The 16338-nt window shown below is 33.8% G+C and overlaps 1 protein-coding gene and 1 long non-coding RNA gene across 2 annotated transcripts in view; one reads left to right on the top strand and one right to left on the bottom strand.

Moving 5' to 3' along the window:
- FAM227B (family with sequence similarity 227 member B) overlaps nt 1–16338 on the top strand; it is a 312350-nt gene that overhangs the window by 91096 nt on the left and 204916 nt on the right. The gene's annotated exons all lie outside the window — the stretch shown is intronic.
- Nucleotides 1–16338, bottom strand: part of LOC141557973 (uncharacterized) — an 89389-nt gene that overhangs the window by 3906 nt on the left and 69145 nt on the right. Inside the window, exon 3 of the long non-coding RNA XR_012486930.1 lies at nt 294–399. This is a non-coding gene — a long non-coding RNA (uncharacterized LOC141557973). The remainder of the gene's footprint in view (nt 1–293; nt 400–16338) is intronic.

The raw sequence follows: 16338 nt of genomic DNA, 5'->3' as shown, positions 1-16338 counted from the left end.
TAATTGTCCAAAGACATAGAGGTAAGAATTTCCATATGACAGATAAAATGATAACAGTAATGAGTGGACCTGACCAAAAACAATGGTTTTACTAATACGCTTAATTTTTAAAATATTTATCAAAACCAAAAATAAAACAAAAATAAAATATATACAAAATGGGAAGCCATAACAATACTTTAATCTTTTAGAAGATTTATCTCAGGAGGCATAATCATAAAAATCAGATAAGATATTTTCTAGTAAAATTTGAAGCACTGAGCATTTACAATTATTACCAATTTTATTCATACCTTTGCATAGAGTTTTCCTTCTTTATCCATTGCTAGAAAATATTCGCTTTCCACCCCTTTGATTGCCACCACTCCAACTGCCAACTGTTCTGATTCTCCATAATATCTGCAAAAAATCCCAGAAATATCTGTAAGCTCTTCATTTAGTTTTGCACTCTGGCCATGAAAGGAGAGTAATTTTTAATCATTTCAGTTGCATTTAAAGTTGATAGAATGATTAGGACAGTTTTTATTAAGAAGCATATACCCCAACTCCACACACGAACGAACCCAAAGTAATCTTTTGTAACGACACATTTGGAATACAAGCTACTTCACGTTTTCTTCATTTAAAAAAAATACCTGTGTAATCACAATTTTGATTATTTAATATGGCTTGTTTCTAAAACTTAGTTCCTAAATTGCTCTGAATACATATACATATATATATATATATATGTATATATATATATATATATTTATATGTATATGTATATGTATATGTATATGTATATGGTATATGTATAACATGGATATTGTATAAAAACTAGCATCCCTTACTGTTGAAATCATTTTAACCTTCAATATGTTGAAACAATAATTAGAAGCAGAATATATTTGGGCATATGAAATTGAGTAAAGATGCCAATTAAAGCATTTTTGAGATATTTCCCTTGTCACCTTTTTGGAGGAAAATACATTTAAGGAGTTTGCAAATGATGGGAAAACAGACCAGAGTATCTTAAAATATAAAGGGCTTTTAAAACTGATAGGAAATTGGCAAGAGGACACAAAAATAAGCACAAATGAATTTTGAAGTATTTCAAATATATTTTATAACAGTATTTAAACTATTGAAATTGATTTTTATTTGCAATAAAATGTTTCATAATAGAAAACACATGTTGTTTCATGTGTCTCCTATTTTTTAACCTTTTATTTCCCCTATATGGCATTTAAAAAAATTGTACATTTAGTAGCTCAACATATACACACACATATAATAAGATTAAGTTATAAGCTGCAATTTTCCTGATTCAAAAATGATGAGAACTTAGATTAAATTAAAAAGAAAGCAATGGGATATAATTAAATCTGAAAAAATGTATATATGAAGGAAATTAAAATGAATGCATGCTATTTAACCTCAAATAAATAATAATTTAGTACTTTCAAAAGATATAGAATTGTACTGTAATTTGGGACTATATATATATATTTTTAAATTGATCCTAATATCTAAACTCTCAGAATTCATGATGCAATAGATAAATCAAGACAGAGAAATCCATTAATAAATATTTAAAGTAATTCCAAAAGCACATTAGGGAACTATGGAAGGTTAGGTTTAGTGGCAAAGTGGGCAAAATTCTAAAAAAAAAATGTGACTAAAAATGAAGTAGTTAAGGGAAAATGAAATAATAACTTTTATACAATATGAGATATATTAATAACTAATTTGTCTTAGTTTCCACTAAGGACAAAGGCAAAATTCATTCTTTCTGTATCTGAAGAGATTTAGGTTATCCACAAAGATGAAATGAAACTCTGAAAATGAAATATTTTTGTTGAGGTCTAGTGGCAGGTTTGGGGTACAGGGAGTCAAATGGAGCTCCCCTGCAACCCCTTTCGATTCAGCGCAAGGATACAAAGTTAAATGAGTTCTAGCGGCGGCGAGTGTCCCCTGTAAATGAATTTACAGGCCCGAAAACCTAGATTGATAAAAGAGGTTTATTGTAGAAATTTGGAAGTAAAGTTCAGTTAGAAAGACGCCAGGACCAAAGGTGGCCGCTGGGCGGGCAGGAACCCTTACATGGCTGGAAGGATACCATGTTTTGGAGGGAAGGGCTCCTGCAAAGAGAGAGCTCCAGCTTGGCTCTTTTATACCTAAAAGGAGATTGTGGGAGGTGCCAAGTTCTGGCAGGCTTTTCAGATAAGGAAGAAACTCTTTGTGGGGCTGAGAAAAACCCAAGCCAGCTCAGATCTGATGGAGGCTAGGCCTGGATATTCAGTCATGGGGGTTGGGAAATCAGAAAGGAATCTTAAAGGGACCTCAACCCCCATCATACAGAATATAATAATTTTGATCGTCTCCTCTTAGATATTCTCTCCTTTCTAGGTTTTTGTGATACTTCTCTCCCCTGGGTCTCCTACCTGATTTATTTTTTCTTTATCAGCCTTCTTTACTAGCTCTTCGTCCATGACATTACCTCTAATGTGTGTCCTTGAAGGTTCGGTCCTAAGCATTCTTTTCTTTCATTCTAGACTTTCTCACTTGGTGATCTTACTAGTTTCCATGGCTTTTATTTTATATACTAAACTTGGCAAGGGGCAGCTAAGTGGTACAGTGGATAGAGCACCAGCCCTGAAGTTAGGAAGACTTGAGTTCAAAATCTAACCTCCGACAACACTTCTTAGCTAAGTGTGACTCTGGGCAAATCACTTAACCCCAATTGCCTCAGGAAAAAAAAAAAAAAAAAAAAAAAAAGCTTGACTTAATGTATTAATGTTGCATAGTACAATAAAAAGACTTATATTTGGAATCAAATTATCCACAATACCATCTTTACTGTGTGGCCTTAGACAAATCCTTTACTTCTTTGGGCCTTAGTTTACTTATCTATCTATAAATAGATAAAGTTATATAGCTCTTCCAAATTTAAATCTCTAACCCTATCTTTTATTTTTAGTGATTCATTTACTTATGAATAGCACTAGCACACCTTGAATAAATCCTACTTGTTTTTATTTTAAAAAATAAATATGAACAGCCTTTAAAAAGCTATCAGAAATATTAGCATTTACATTTAACTTCTTCAGGTTTCTTGAGAGAAAATATGAACACCTCATATTTAGAAAGGGAAAAAAAGAATAATTAGACAAATTAGATGCTGAACTTTCTTACAACACAGGTTAAAGTGAAATCAACAGAAGAATAGGATTTATCTCTGACTGCTAAACTATAACATAGTTCATAACCTAATATCTAGATCTGGAAGCTGGGAAGACATGAATTCAAACATAGCCTCAGATACTTACATATGTTGTATGACTAGGCAAATTATTTATCCTATGTTTACCTTAGTTTATTAGCTATAAAGTGGGGATAATAACATCTAATTTTCTATGTTGTTTTGAAAATCAAATAATATATTTGTAAAGTAAATAGCACACAGCCTGGTATATACTAGGTACTTCATAAATCTTTCCTTCTTCTTTTCTCCCTTCTCCCTTCTTTTCTTCCTCCCATCCTTTCTTCCTTTTTTCCTTCTTACAATTATTGCACCTAGTTAAACCCCAAATTTGAAGAGAAATCATCTATAGCCAGAATGTTCAGAAATTTATCTATTATTAAAAACTATAGTCTACAGGAACTAAAGACAAAACAGGATAACTATATTCAATATTTTTCTTTTTAATTAGCAAGTTTAAAAAGTTCAAAGTACAAAGAAAAAAGAAGATTATTATTATATACATACTTTTCTCCCCTGAGTGGTTATATATTATTGTATGTTGAGTTATTTCATAGGTGATTTAAAAAGTTAAATGGTTACTTCCTTGGAAGAAGTGAAAAGGGGAGGAATTTTGAAGGACAGATACCACTTAGAGGAACAACAAATGACTATAAAAAAGTTGAATTGTCCTTCACCCTGCATAATTTCCTATTGGTTATTTTTAAATAAAGATAGTAACTAGTAAAAGGCTAAAGATAAGGAAAAAAAATTTTGTTGGATTTGATGATTCATTATAGATCAATTCATTAAAACCAGATGAATAAGATACTATTTCTTTAGGCCTTCCTAAAGATATCCTGAGATATCTTCATAAATATTGAGAATTTTCATTTTAATGGTAGATTCCGCATCAAGATTTTACCTTTACACGTGTAATGCAACTTTACTTTAAAATCATGAGTAGGAAATTAACATTTTGCATGATTGATATCCCCTTCCATCTTCCTAGAAGTGAAAGGAATGGTAAATCCAGAAAGAAGGCATATTTCAAACACAGCTCAGTGAAACCAAAAAACAAAACAAAACAAATTAATCTCACCAAACCTCTATCTCCCTTTCTCTATTTGTTATGTATTTTTAGTCCTCTATCTTGCTTCAGGGCATTAATTTATTTTGTTATATTCTTTATATTTCAAAATGAAACTCAATAGTGCTTCCAGTAAATTTTCCTTTAAAACTGATGTAGCCCAATGAGCTCACTCAAAATTACAACTGTAGAGCTGAGCTTCTAAGGCTCCTTTTCTTGGGAAATGTTACCACAATGAAATCTGACACTCCAAACTTCTGAGTTTCTTATTTTAGCCAAGAAGAAAAATGCAGTTTTCCCATAAGTTGCTTGGTTTATGGATTTCTTTAAAATCCCTGTTCTATAGTTAATTTTTATAAATCTGTTCATTCTACCTTTAAAATGTGGTCTATATGAAGAAGGGGTGGCCTTACTTTATCTAGTTCTCATCTAAACAAGGCATCAGATTTCAGTGAAAATGAAATGCAGATTTTATGATATATCTTTTTTTCAGTAGATTTAGAGGTTTATATCCCTACATATAACATTTAGAGGCTATGCCAAATACTGAATATAGTATTAATAGAATGAAGTAATCCAATGTACCATGTATTTATAATTATACCCTCCTATCATCACACTGCACAACTACATATATTCAAAGTCATAAGGCAAAGAAAACCAACCTCATGGCTCTATGAATGCTTCTGGCCTTACGCCCAGTTGCCCATAGAGTGGACCTCCCCTGATTTGTGTCCTATGCCTCTTTGACCAAATGGCGATACATATTAATACCTTTCTTCTCCTGATGAGTGACTGCCTCTCCCAGAATCCTACTTCAGAAAAACTTGAGTGGTCCTTCTCTCCAACGGCAACATTTTTATCAATAACCTCTGCTAAATCCCTGTACTCCCCTCTGGTTCTAGAGCCATAAATGATAAGTAATTTAATTCTGCCATAGTTCCTGATTGAGATGTATCATCAATTTCTTGTTGCTGTTGTTCAGTCATATCCAACTTTTCATGACATCATTTGGAGTTTTCTTTGTAAAGGGCTAAAACTCTGAGTAGGTGCACTGGAATCAGACTACCGAGCACTTAAGGCTAATTTAACCATTGGACAATACTCTATTAGCATATGCTTAGAAAATGGCCCTTCCCACTATTCTGTGCAGGCTCCATCTGTTGGTGTATACAGATAATCGTAGGAGGGATTAGGCGGTGGAGCAAAACAAGTTAGAGTCATTTTGGAGGAAGACAAGGAGAAGGGAGGTGGATTGGTAGAGAGCGTGTGGCAGTTTGTCGCTCCCCTTCACTTCTCCCCCTAAAGACCAAAGACTTTTGCTGATCCTTTCTCTGGCTGATCCTGGGGTCAACAGGGAGCTAACTCGGACTTCACATTTCTTGGCAAAGATACTTGAATAGTTTGCCATTTCTGTTTTCAGCTCATTTTGCAAATGAGTAAACTGAGGCAAACCAAGTTAGGTGATTTTGCCAGGGTCACAGAGGTTGAATTTGAACTCAGGTCTTCCTGACTCTTGGCCAGGTGTTCTTTCCATTTTGCTACCTACCTACCCCATGTATCAGTATACTCCCCTAGGATCCTACTCCAAATTCCTGTAACTATTTGAACCAAAACACCTCTCCTAAGGCTCCACTCCTCTGTGCAAACTCTCTCTGCCTTCCCCCAGTTAGAATAATTTCTTTGAGAGCAGGGGCTAATGCTTTTATATTTGGCTATAAGTGCTTAATAAGTTTTTCATTCATGTATATGAAGGAAATGTGAAATGCATAATTATTAGTGAATAAACACATTCATTATCTTTCTGGCCTTCAAGAGCACCTTTGAGCTGATGAGGTAACATTCTATAGTGATCAAGGAAACAGCAGCATCACAGAAAGAATGGTAGAATTGTGGTCAGAAGTCTTAGCTGAGAATGCCACCCCTGCCCTACCTATTGATAATGTTTGTCATTGCGCAGCTCCCTTTACTTCTCAAAGTCCTGGGTTTTGCATGCAAAAGTCAAGAAACTTATCCGGAGCCTCCTTAATGATAGTCATAGCATTTATTAAATACCTATTGCTTGCCAGGCTAACTATGCTAAGCACTGGAGATACAGAAAAAGACAGAAAACAATTCCTGACCTTTGTGACTATTTTCATTGAAAAGTGATAGCATTAAGGGGGTTTGGAAAGGCTTAATTGCAGAAGGTAGAATTTTAACTTAGACTTGAAGTCAAGGAAACCAGAAAATAGAAATGAAGAAAAGAATTCAAGACACAGAACAGTTGGCACATGAGCGCGCGGACACACACACACACACACACACACACACACAAAGAGATGAGGCTTATATAGAAGGAACTGAAAGAAGATATGACCTCAGACATTTTATTTGTGAAATAGGGCAAATCACTTAACCTGTTTGCCTTAGTTTCCTCATCTGTAAAATGGGGATAATAATTGTACCTACCAATATTGTTGTGAAAAACTAATGAGATAATATTTGCAAAGCTTTTAGTCCAGTGTCTGGAATTCGGTGAGAATTGTTTAAATGTTAATTGTTATAATATAGCATTAATATGATGTTTGGATAAGTACAATAACTCAAAAATATTTTAAAATTCCTAATTAGCAACTTGATATTGATGCTGCTTTTCAGTATATTTTATTTCAGCCATAGCCAAATACACCTGATCAGCTACATTATGCTTATGAAAATGAATAATCATCAAAAAGATTTCTTTTAAAACATGTTTTATGATTTTTGTCAAATCTAGATAATTGTCTAAGAAGGATAATACATTATATATTGAGAACTAGAAAGGGTTATTGATTCTTCACATGGCATCCACTTAAGTCAACATAATACGATCTAGAATAGACTATATAATTATTTTGATAAACCAATGAATAACTTTTAGGAAGCTCCTCACGCATAAAGCTCAATGTAGATGTGTCCATACACCTGTCCCATTCTCTGCGCACACTTATGGTTATAGCTTACACTTACACAGGATTGTCAAAGTTATCTCATATCCAGTTGTTATTCATTGATAATGTAAGTGGTAATATTCTACAGGAGGCAGTTAGGTGGCTTAGTGCACAGAGTGCTAAGTCTGAAATCAGAAAGAGCTGAGTGCATCTGGTCTCAGACACCACCAGGTATGTAACTCCAAAATCACTAACTCTTTTTGCCTCAGTATTCTCCTTTGTAAAATAAAGCTAAAGAAAACCCCATGGCCTACATGGTCACAAAGAGTCTGACATTACTGAATAACAACAACAATGTTCTACAAGGTCAATCTTGAATCTAATTACTTGATGATATTTTGTATCTTCGGGATATGATTAAAGATCATGCTTACTGACTTTGTGAATGATACTATATTAGGAAATAAACACAAGAAAATGATTAAGGTTTAAAATCTGAGAAATTGGAGAAATGGTTATAAATAAAAAGACATAGGTATTATATAGAAAGTAAAATAATGTACATGTGTGAAAAGTTTTTGGGCAATGAGGGGAGAAAGATCTCAGGATAAGAACTAATATTTAGAAAGTTATTTAGAAAAAAGTTAATAATTAATAAGCCATCTTTAAAGTTTAAGGCATTTTACATCTGGGGGAGAGGGTTGGGGGAGGAAGGGAAAAAATCTGAACAGAAGTAAGTGCAAGGGATAATGTTGTAAAAAATTACCCATGCATATGTACTGTCAAAAAAAAAGTTATAATTATAAAATAAAATAAAAATTAAATTTAAAAAAAAAAGAACTTTTAAGATTCACAATACATGGGGGCAGCTAGGTGGTGCAGTAAATAGGGCACCAGCCTTGAAGTCAGGAGGAACTGAGTTCAAATGTGGTCTCAGACACTTAACACTTCCTAGCTGTGTGACCCTGGGCAAGTCACTTAACCCCAGCCTCAGAAAAAGAAAAAACAAAAAGAAAAAACAAACAAAAAAATAATATCATGAGGCAAAATTGTTAAAATGTAAAATGGATAATTTTGATTATTTTAAATTAAAATTTGCTTATATAAAGAAAAAAAAGTTTAAGGCATTTTAAAAGGGGTATTGTATGCAAAGACTACATTAATACTACCACTTTACTTAAAATAATTCAAAATTTAAGACATATTCATTCAAGAAATGAAAGAGAAAACTGCAATTATAAGAGTCTTTTAACCCAAAGCAGAGTAATTTTCCAACCTATCGTAGAACTCCTTACATAATTTGATGGTGGTGATTTTATGCCCTATTCATAGAATTATGCATCTTTCAAGCTTAATGATTCTTTTTCCTAAAGAGAAATTTTTCAGAACTTTTTATTTTAGCTAAAGTTTTGTTGAGCTAAAAGTCTAAATACAGAATTTAATGGAAATTTTCAGTTTATGGTATAGTGAAAAAAATTATCAGACTTGACTCTAGAAAGCCAATTATCAATGGGACTAACAATGTGCCTCATGTTTCTGAAGAAAGCACCTTGAAAATTACTATATCAATGCTGTACGATGATTAGTGAAACAAGTACCAACTATTAATAGCTACTTGGAAGAGGCCTTCTACACAAAGGAGAATAAAGAAGGAGAATTTACTTTCATTTATATAGAGAGAGCTCTGATGAAAATTCATTAATAGTCAAGTTATATATACAAACTATGTTAACTGTTATTAAGGACACACAGAAATATGAGACAAAACCCCTGCCTTTAAGAAGATTACTGTGTGATTTGTCAGATGTGACATATACATAAATATTTATATATACATACACGTATATTACATATATTAAGTACCAAAGAGTATTACAGATTACAAATATTATGAGGAGTTCAGAAGGAGAGAGGCAGAGACAGAGGGACAGAGAGATAGAGAGACAGAGACAGAGAAAGACAGGGACACAGAGAGAGACAGAAAGACAGACAGAGACAGAGACAGAGAGAAATTAGTGTGGTAAGGGAAAGTCAAAAAAGGTATCAAGGAGAGAGATAGAATTTGAATTAAGACTTTAAAGATGAATAAAATTAAGACAGGCGGAGATAAAGGAATATAGCACCATAGATAGACAGAATCAATGTGTGCTAAGGTGTGGAAATGGCCACATGGAAGGCACACTTGAAAAACAATGACCAATGAACAGACTCATATATGGGAGTAGTAAGAAAAACTGAGGATCTTTTCAATCCTCAAATGAAAAAATAAAGGATTTAGATTTTACTCTATCAGAAGTAGGGAACCAATGTATGCTTTTGAACAATTACTAAAATGAAATCATCTTAATAAAGTTAATATAAAAATAGTATGCAGAATGATGAGCCACTAGCAAATTGTATAAATGTACTTTGTTGTTGTTCTTGCTGAGGAAATTGCTGAGGTTAAGTGACTTTCCCAGGGTCACACAACTAGAAAGTGTTAAGTGTCTGAGGTCAAATTTGAACTCAGGACCTCCTAACTTCAGGGTTGATGCTCTATCCACTGAGCCACTTAGCAGCCCCTTATAAATGTGCCTTCTTAAATTAAGGCACAATTTTTAAATTGTATAATGTGTTCATCTTAAGAATTTATTATCTTGACAAAATTTAGTTCTCATATGTGATAAAACTTCAAAGAGTAGGATTGATTTTTTCCTTAACTTGCTAATCTGAATTTTAATTATACTGCTAGACATTGGACCTTATCATTACAGATTCAACATCTTTATTGGATTTTTATGTTTACCCAAAACCTTAGTTATCCAAAATGATTTAATTTCTCCAATTCTATCTCATTTAGGCTTGACTATACTTTGTAAAATACAGTGTGGCCATATATCTGTGGGTTCAAATTCCCTTGTAAGCCATGTATGTGTGGGTGTATATAAATAGATACATGGCATATACATACTCAAATGTGTAATGTACCCCCATAATATGTAGAGAATTTCTTTAATAAATCAACATATCAAGTAACAAAATTTAACTGAATTCTGAGAACTCAATAAGTAAATAGTCAAGTAAATATTCATGCTTGGTTACTAACTGAATTTCAATATGGCTTTAATTTTAAAATAAGGCTAAAAATATGTCTTTACAGATGGCAATGATTTTAGTTTTCTGACAAAACTGTAAGCATAGCAAAGGATTTTCATATGCAAATACCTCATCTTTTGCTATCTAAAATTCAATACCTGACTAATTACACTAACTATGATGTAATATAGAATTTTTCTATGAATTTTCCCTGCTATGGTGAAAGCAAAAGAACTACTAATGGAAAGGAAGAATTTCTTTTTTCTTATTTATTCTCTCATGCATATTTCATGTGTTAAACTATGTTTATTTCTCCTTTTATGGGAAGGATAGAGTTTATGAAATATCTTATCAGATATCTTCAGATCATAAGGCATAATTTTATGGATAGGGCATAAAATCACTGTAGAATTGACATATGATACAAAGAAAAAAAATCTGCTTTATAACTCCCACCAATGCACTTTCCTCTCTAGCTCAAAAGAAAATAATACTTATAAGCTATTGTTTGTCATTGCAACTACACATGAGTAATATGAATGTGAAGGTAAGATATAGATAATTTCTATCAACTGATCCTTCCTTATGATCTTGGATGGTTGAACTAGATGACCTCTAAGACCTTTTCAGCTCCAAAGCATGACCCCATTACTTAAAGATGGAACACTGGTCTTTGTTATTATTGTAAACATATAGTAATTAGGATTCCAAAAATGCAACTCTTCTTTACTGTAGAAGTATAGACAGATGAAATAAATTATTAAAGTTAACCTGGAAAAGATCAGGAAAAGATGTGAATAACTGAACTCAGTACTTATATATTACCTCTTTTCTAAAAAATAATAACTATTGAGAAGTTCTCTCAGTTTAAAAGGAGAAGGGAAGAGTCCAGCAGGAGATACACATTTTCAAAATCAGAAGTTTGCCATGGGCTGTGGGAAGTATTTACATTGCTGATCAACTCTAGAGAATGACAATTGAGAGGTGCGCAGTCTCTAGGAAGAAGGAAGAACATCAATATGTTAGAGATACCAAATTTCACTTAAGAATTTTTGTTTAGGCAAAGACAGAGAACAGGTTTAAGAAAATAAGATTTTCTAGAATTTGAAATTACTTCTAGTGGTAATAAAGTAGGCTTATTCAGAAAGGTCTATAGGCCATGGGAGGGATACATATATATATGGTGAGAGAGAGAGAGAGAGAGAGAGAGAGAGAGAGAGAGAGAGAGAGAGAGAGAGAGAGCTATATATAAAAAATAATAATAATAATTCTACCTAGCTAAGAATGAGATTAGGACTTTCAAAAGCTCTAGTGTCATGGCTATTACCAATGAGACCGTGAGTGAAAGTGCTTTGAAATCACTTCAATAAGGTTTAAAGTTCAAAAGCAGAAGAAATATTTGGAGCTCAGAGAGAAGAGCCTTTCTCAAGCCAGGGCCCCCAGTCTCTGAAATAATGTTAGAATCTTATTCTAAAAGGAATTGTTTTGGCAGTCTTGCCAGACCAGTCTATATTACAAGTCTAAAATCTCGAAAAGTTTTAGATTAGTATATTTCCAAAGAAAATAACTAAAACTAAGAAGCCATTCATTGAAGAAAAAGGGAGAATTGACGTCTTAGACCTCCATTTAGGTGGAAGAAGATTTCATGTGGTTTTTGTAATATCTCCCTCCCCATTCATCCTCAAGAGGATTTCACTCTATTTGTTAGTAATAAAATCCCTTAGGAAACCTAAAAGACAGTATATATTTAGTTCTGAGTAGGCTAGCGGAGTAGAGAAAAAGTTGGAGGGTTGTCCCTCTTCTTAAAGAGGACTATATGAAAGGAGAGAAGGTTTAGTTACTAGGGGAGCTAAAAATCCAAACTCTGGAATTTGTAGGAGGCATAGGGAGCTTTCCCAGGACACTGAAGCACTTCAAGATGCTTAACTTCCAGCAGCAAACCCCTTCAGTAGTGCCATAGAAAAGAAAATATATACCTGCCTTGGCTCAAAAAAGAGAATTATCTGATATTTCATTCCTGGTCATGCTGCCCAGTTACAATTTGCAACTAGAGAGAATTATGCAAACAACTACAGGCCTGCCACTTATTCTTAAATCTACAACAATCCGTCTAAACCCCTCATTTTACAAAGTAATTTGCCCAAGGTCTCATAGCTAGTAAGCCAGAATCTGAACCAAAGACCTCATATTCTAAAGCTCTTTATGCTTTACATACCACTCCCTATGGGCAGCAAGGTGATATATTATATATACTGCTGGGCTTGGAATCAGGAAGATTAATCTTCCTGAGTTCAAATCCAGCTTTAAATAAATACTTACTAGCTGTGGACCCTGGGCAGGTTACTTCACCTTATCTACCTCAGTTTCCTCATCTATAGAATGAGTTGGAGAAGAAAATGCCAAATTATTTCAGTATCTTTGCCAAGAAAACCCCAAATGGGGTTACAGGGAATTGGACACAAATGAGATGATTAAATGACTACAGCAATATTTTCTGCCCTCTGGAGCTAAGGAGAACACATTAAATCCTTATTCAAGTCACAACTCTTGAAATACTTAAAAGACAATTATTATGAGGGAAAAGTAATGCAGAATATTGGAGGGGATGTGGGAAAACAGGGACACTGATGCATTGTTGGTGGAACTGTGAATACATCCAGCCATTCTGGAGAGCAATTTGGAACTATGCTCAAAAAGTTATCAAACTGTGCATACCCTTTGACCCAGCAGTGTTACTACTGAGTTTGTATCCCAAAGAGATCTTAAAGAAGGGAAAGGGACTTGTATGTACAAGAATGTTTGTGGCAGCCCTCTTTGTGGTGGCCAGAAACTGGAAACTACGTGGATGCCCATCAATTGGAGAATGGCTGAATAAAATGTGGTATATGAATATTATGGAATATTATTGCTCTGTAAGAAATGACCAACAAGATGAATACAGAGAGGCTTGGAGAGACTTACATGAACATGATGCTGAGTGAAATGAGCAGGACCAAGAGATCATTATATACTTCAACAACAATACTGTATGATGATCAATTCTGATGGACGTGGCCATCTCCAACAATGAGATGAACCAAATCAGTTCCAATAGAGTAGTAATGAACGGAACCAGCTACACTCAGAGAAAGAACTCTGGGAGATGACTATGAACTACTACATAGAATTCCCAATCCCTCTAATTTTATCTGCCTGCATTTTTTATTTCCTTCACAGGCTAAATGTACACTATTTCAAAATCCGATTCTTTTTGTTCAGCAAAACAACTGTTTGGTCATGTATGCATATATTGTATTTAATATTTAACATGTATTGATCGACCTGCCATCTCGGGGAGTGGGAAGGAGGGGAAAAATTGGAAAAAAATTGTTTTGGCAATTGTCAACGTTGTAAAATTACCCATGCATATATCTGATAAATAAAAACTATTATTATTAAAAAAAAAAAAAGACAATTATTATGGCCCACTAAATCCTTTCTTTTTCCATTTGTTTCAGTCCTTGGAGGCCTTGTTTGCTAATCCTCTCTCCAACGTCGGCCTCCTCTGGATGTTCTCCAGTTCATCTATGTCTTTCCTTAAATTGGGGGGCTTGGAATTGGACTCAATACTCTAGTGGGGTCTGACCTGGGCAGTAAACAGTAGGACTACCCCCTTTCTTCTTTCTGAATATTATGCTTCTGTTAATTTTTAATTAATTACTAATATTAATTAATAATTGTCAATGTAGAAGATCCAACATGAAACTAGAATTAAGTCATATTGTCAGGTAATTATTTTTCTGACGTACTAATTACTTCCCTGTTCTAGGCCTTGGGCTTTGGCAAATTGGTTTTTCTAAGAAAGCAAATCATATCATTTTCTTTTTTTCTGGTTATTTTAATATGCAAAGGAGATTTTAATATGCAAGATTTGCAGTTTTTGCTGCAGAGAACCTCTTGGGTAAAAACTCTAAACACCCATCTCAGAATTCAAATCATATATGACAGCAGATAAATTACATGAGTCACATAAAGATTAAATGGTTATGTGACCAGAATCATATAGCTAATAAGTGTCAAAGAAGAGATTTGAATCCAGATTTTTCTGATACTAGTTTCAGCATTCTATTCACTATGAAAGGCTACCTCTAGAAGAGGACTCAGGAATGATGATATGATTATAATAACAATTTAAATTCAATTTTTAAAAAATCTAATGTTACCAAAGAATAGTCAGGAATTATATGAGCAAAATTACGAAACACTTGCCACAAAAATAAAGTCAGATTTAAATAACTGGAAAGACATTAAGTGCTCTTGGATAGGCCGAGCGAATATAATAAAGATGACAATACTCCCCAAACTAATCTATTTATTTAGTGCTATACCAATCAGACTCCCAAGAAACTATTTTAATGACCTAGAAAAAATAACAACAAAATTCATATGGAAGAATAAAAGGTTGAGAATTTCAAGGGAACTAATGAATAAAAAGTCAGATGAAGGTTGTCTAGGTGTACCTGATCTAAAGTTATATTATATAGCAGCAGTCACCAAAACCATTTGGTATTGGCTAAGAAATAGACCAGTAGATCAGTGGAACAAATTAGGTTCAAAGGACAAAATAGGGTACATCTATAGCAATCTAGTGTTTGACAAACCCAAAGATACCAACATTTGGGATAAAAATTCATTATTTGAAAAAAAAAACTGTTGGGAAAACTGGAAATTAGTATGGCAGAAATTAGATATGGACCCACACTTAACACCATATACCAAGATAAGATCAAAATGGGTCCATGATTTAGGCATAAAGAATAAGATCATAAATAGATTAGAGGAACAGAGAATAGTCTACCTCTCAGACCTGTGGAGGAGGAAGGAATTTATGACCAGAGGAGAACTAGAGATCATTATCAATCACAAAATAGAAGATTTTGATTACATCAAACTAAAAGTTTCTGTACAAACAATACTAATGCAAACAAGATTAGAAGGGAAATAACAAATTGGGAAAATATTTTTACAGTTAAAGGTTCTGATAAAGGTTTCATTTCCAAAATATATAGAGAACTGACCCTAATTTATAAGAAATCAAACCATTCTCCAATTGATAAATGGTCAAAGGATATGAACAGACAATTCTCAGATGATGAAATTGAAACTATTTCCACTCATATGAAAGGGTGTTCCAAATCACTATTGATCAGAGAAATGCAAATTAAGACAACTCTGAGATACCACTACACACCTGTCAGATTGGCTAAGATGACAGGAACAAATAATGATGAATGTTGGGGGGGGATGTGGGAAAACTGGGACACTAATGCATTGTTGGTGGAGTTGTGAAAGAATCCAACCATTCTGGAGAGCAATTTGGAACTATGCCCAAAAAGTTATCAAACTGTGCATACCCTTTGATCCAGCAGTGTTACTCCTGGGCTTATATCCCAAAGAAATACTAAAGAGCGGAAAGAGACATATATGTGCCAAAATGTTTGTGGCAGCTCTTTTTGTAGTGGCTAGAAACTGGAAGATGAATGGATGTCCATCAATTGGAGAATGGTTGGGTAAATTATGGTATATGAAGGTTATGGAATATTATTGCTCTGTAAGAAATGACCAGCAGGAGGAATACAGAGAGGTTTGGAGACACTTACATGAACTGATGCTGAGTGAAATGAACAGAACCAGAAGATCACTATACACTTCAACAACAATACTGTATGTATTCTGATGTATTCTGATGGAAGTAGATATCTTCAACATAGAGAAGATCCAACTCACTTCCAGTTGATCAATGATGGACAGAAACAACTACACCAAACACTGGGAAGTGAATGTAAATTGTTAGCACTACTGTCTATCTACCCAGGTTACTTATACCTTTGGAATCCAATACTTAACGTGCAACAAGAAAATTGGATTTATACACATATATTATAAAATGTATGGGATTGCCTGTCATCTAGGGGAGGGAGTAGAGGGAGGGAGGGGAAAATTTGGAAAAATGAATATAAGGGATAATGTTATTTAAAAAATTACTCATGCATATACTG

This window comes from Sminthopsis crassicaudata, chromosome 2 (genome assembly GCF_048593235.1).
Source record: "Sminthopsis crassicaudata isolate SCR6 chromosome 2, ASM4859323v1, whole genome shotgun sequence".
In the NCBI taxonomy this organism is placed as follows: Eukaryota; Metazoa; Chordata; class Mammalia; order Dasyuromorphia; family Dasyuridae; genus Sminthopsis; species Sminthopsis crassicaudata.
This window is presented reverse-complemented; position numbering and strand designations above follow the sequence as displayed.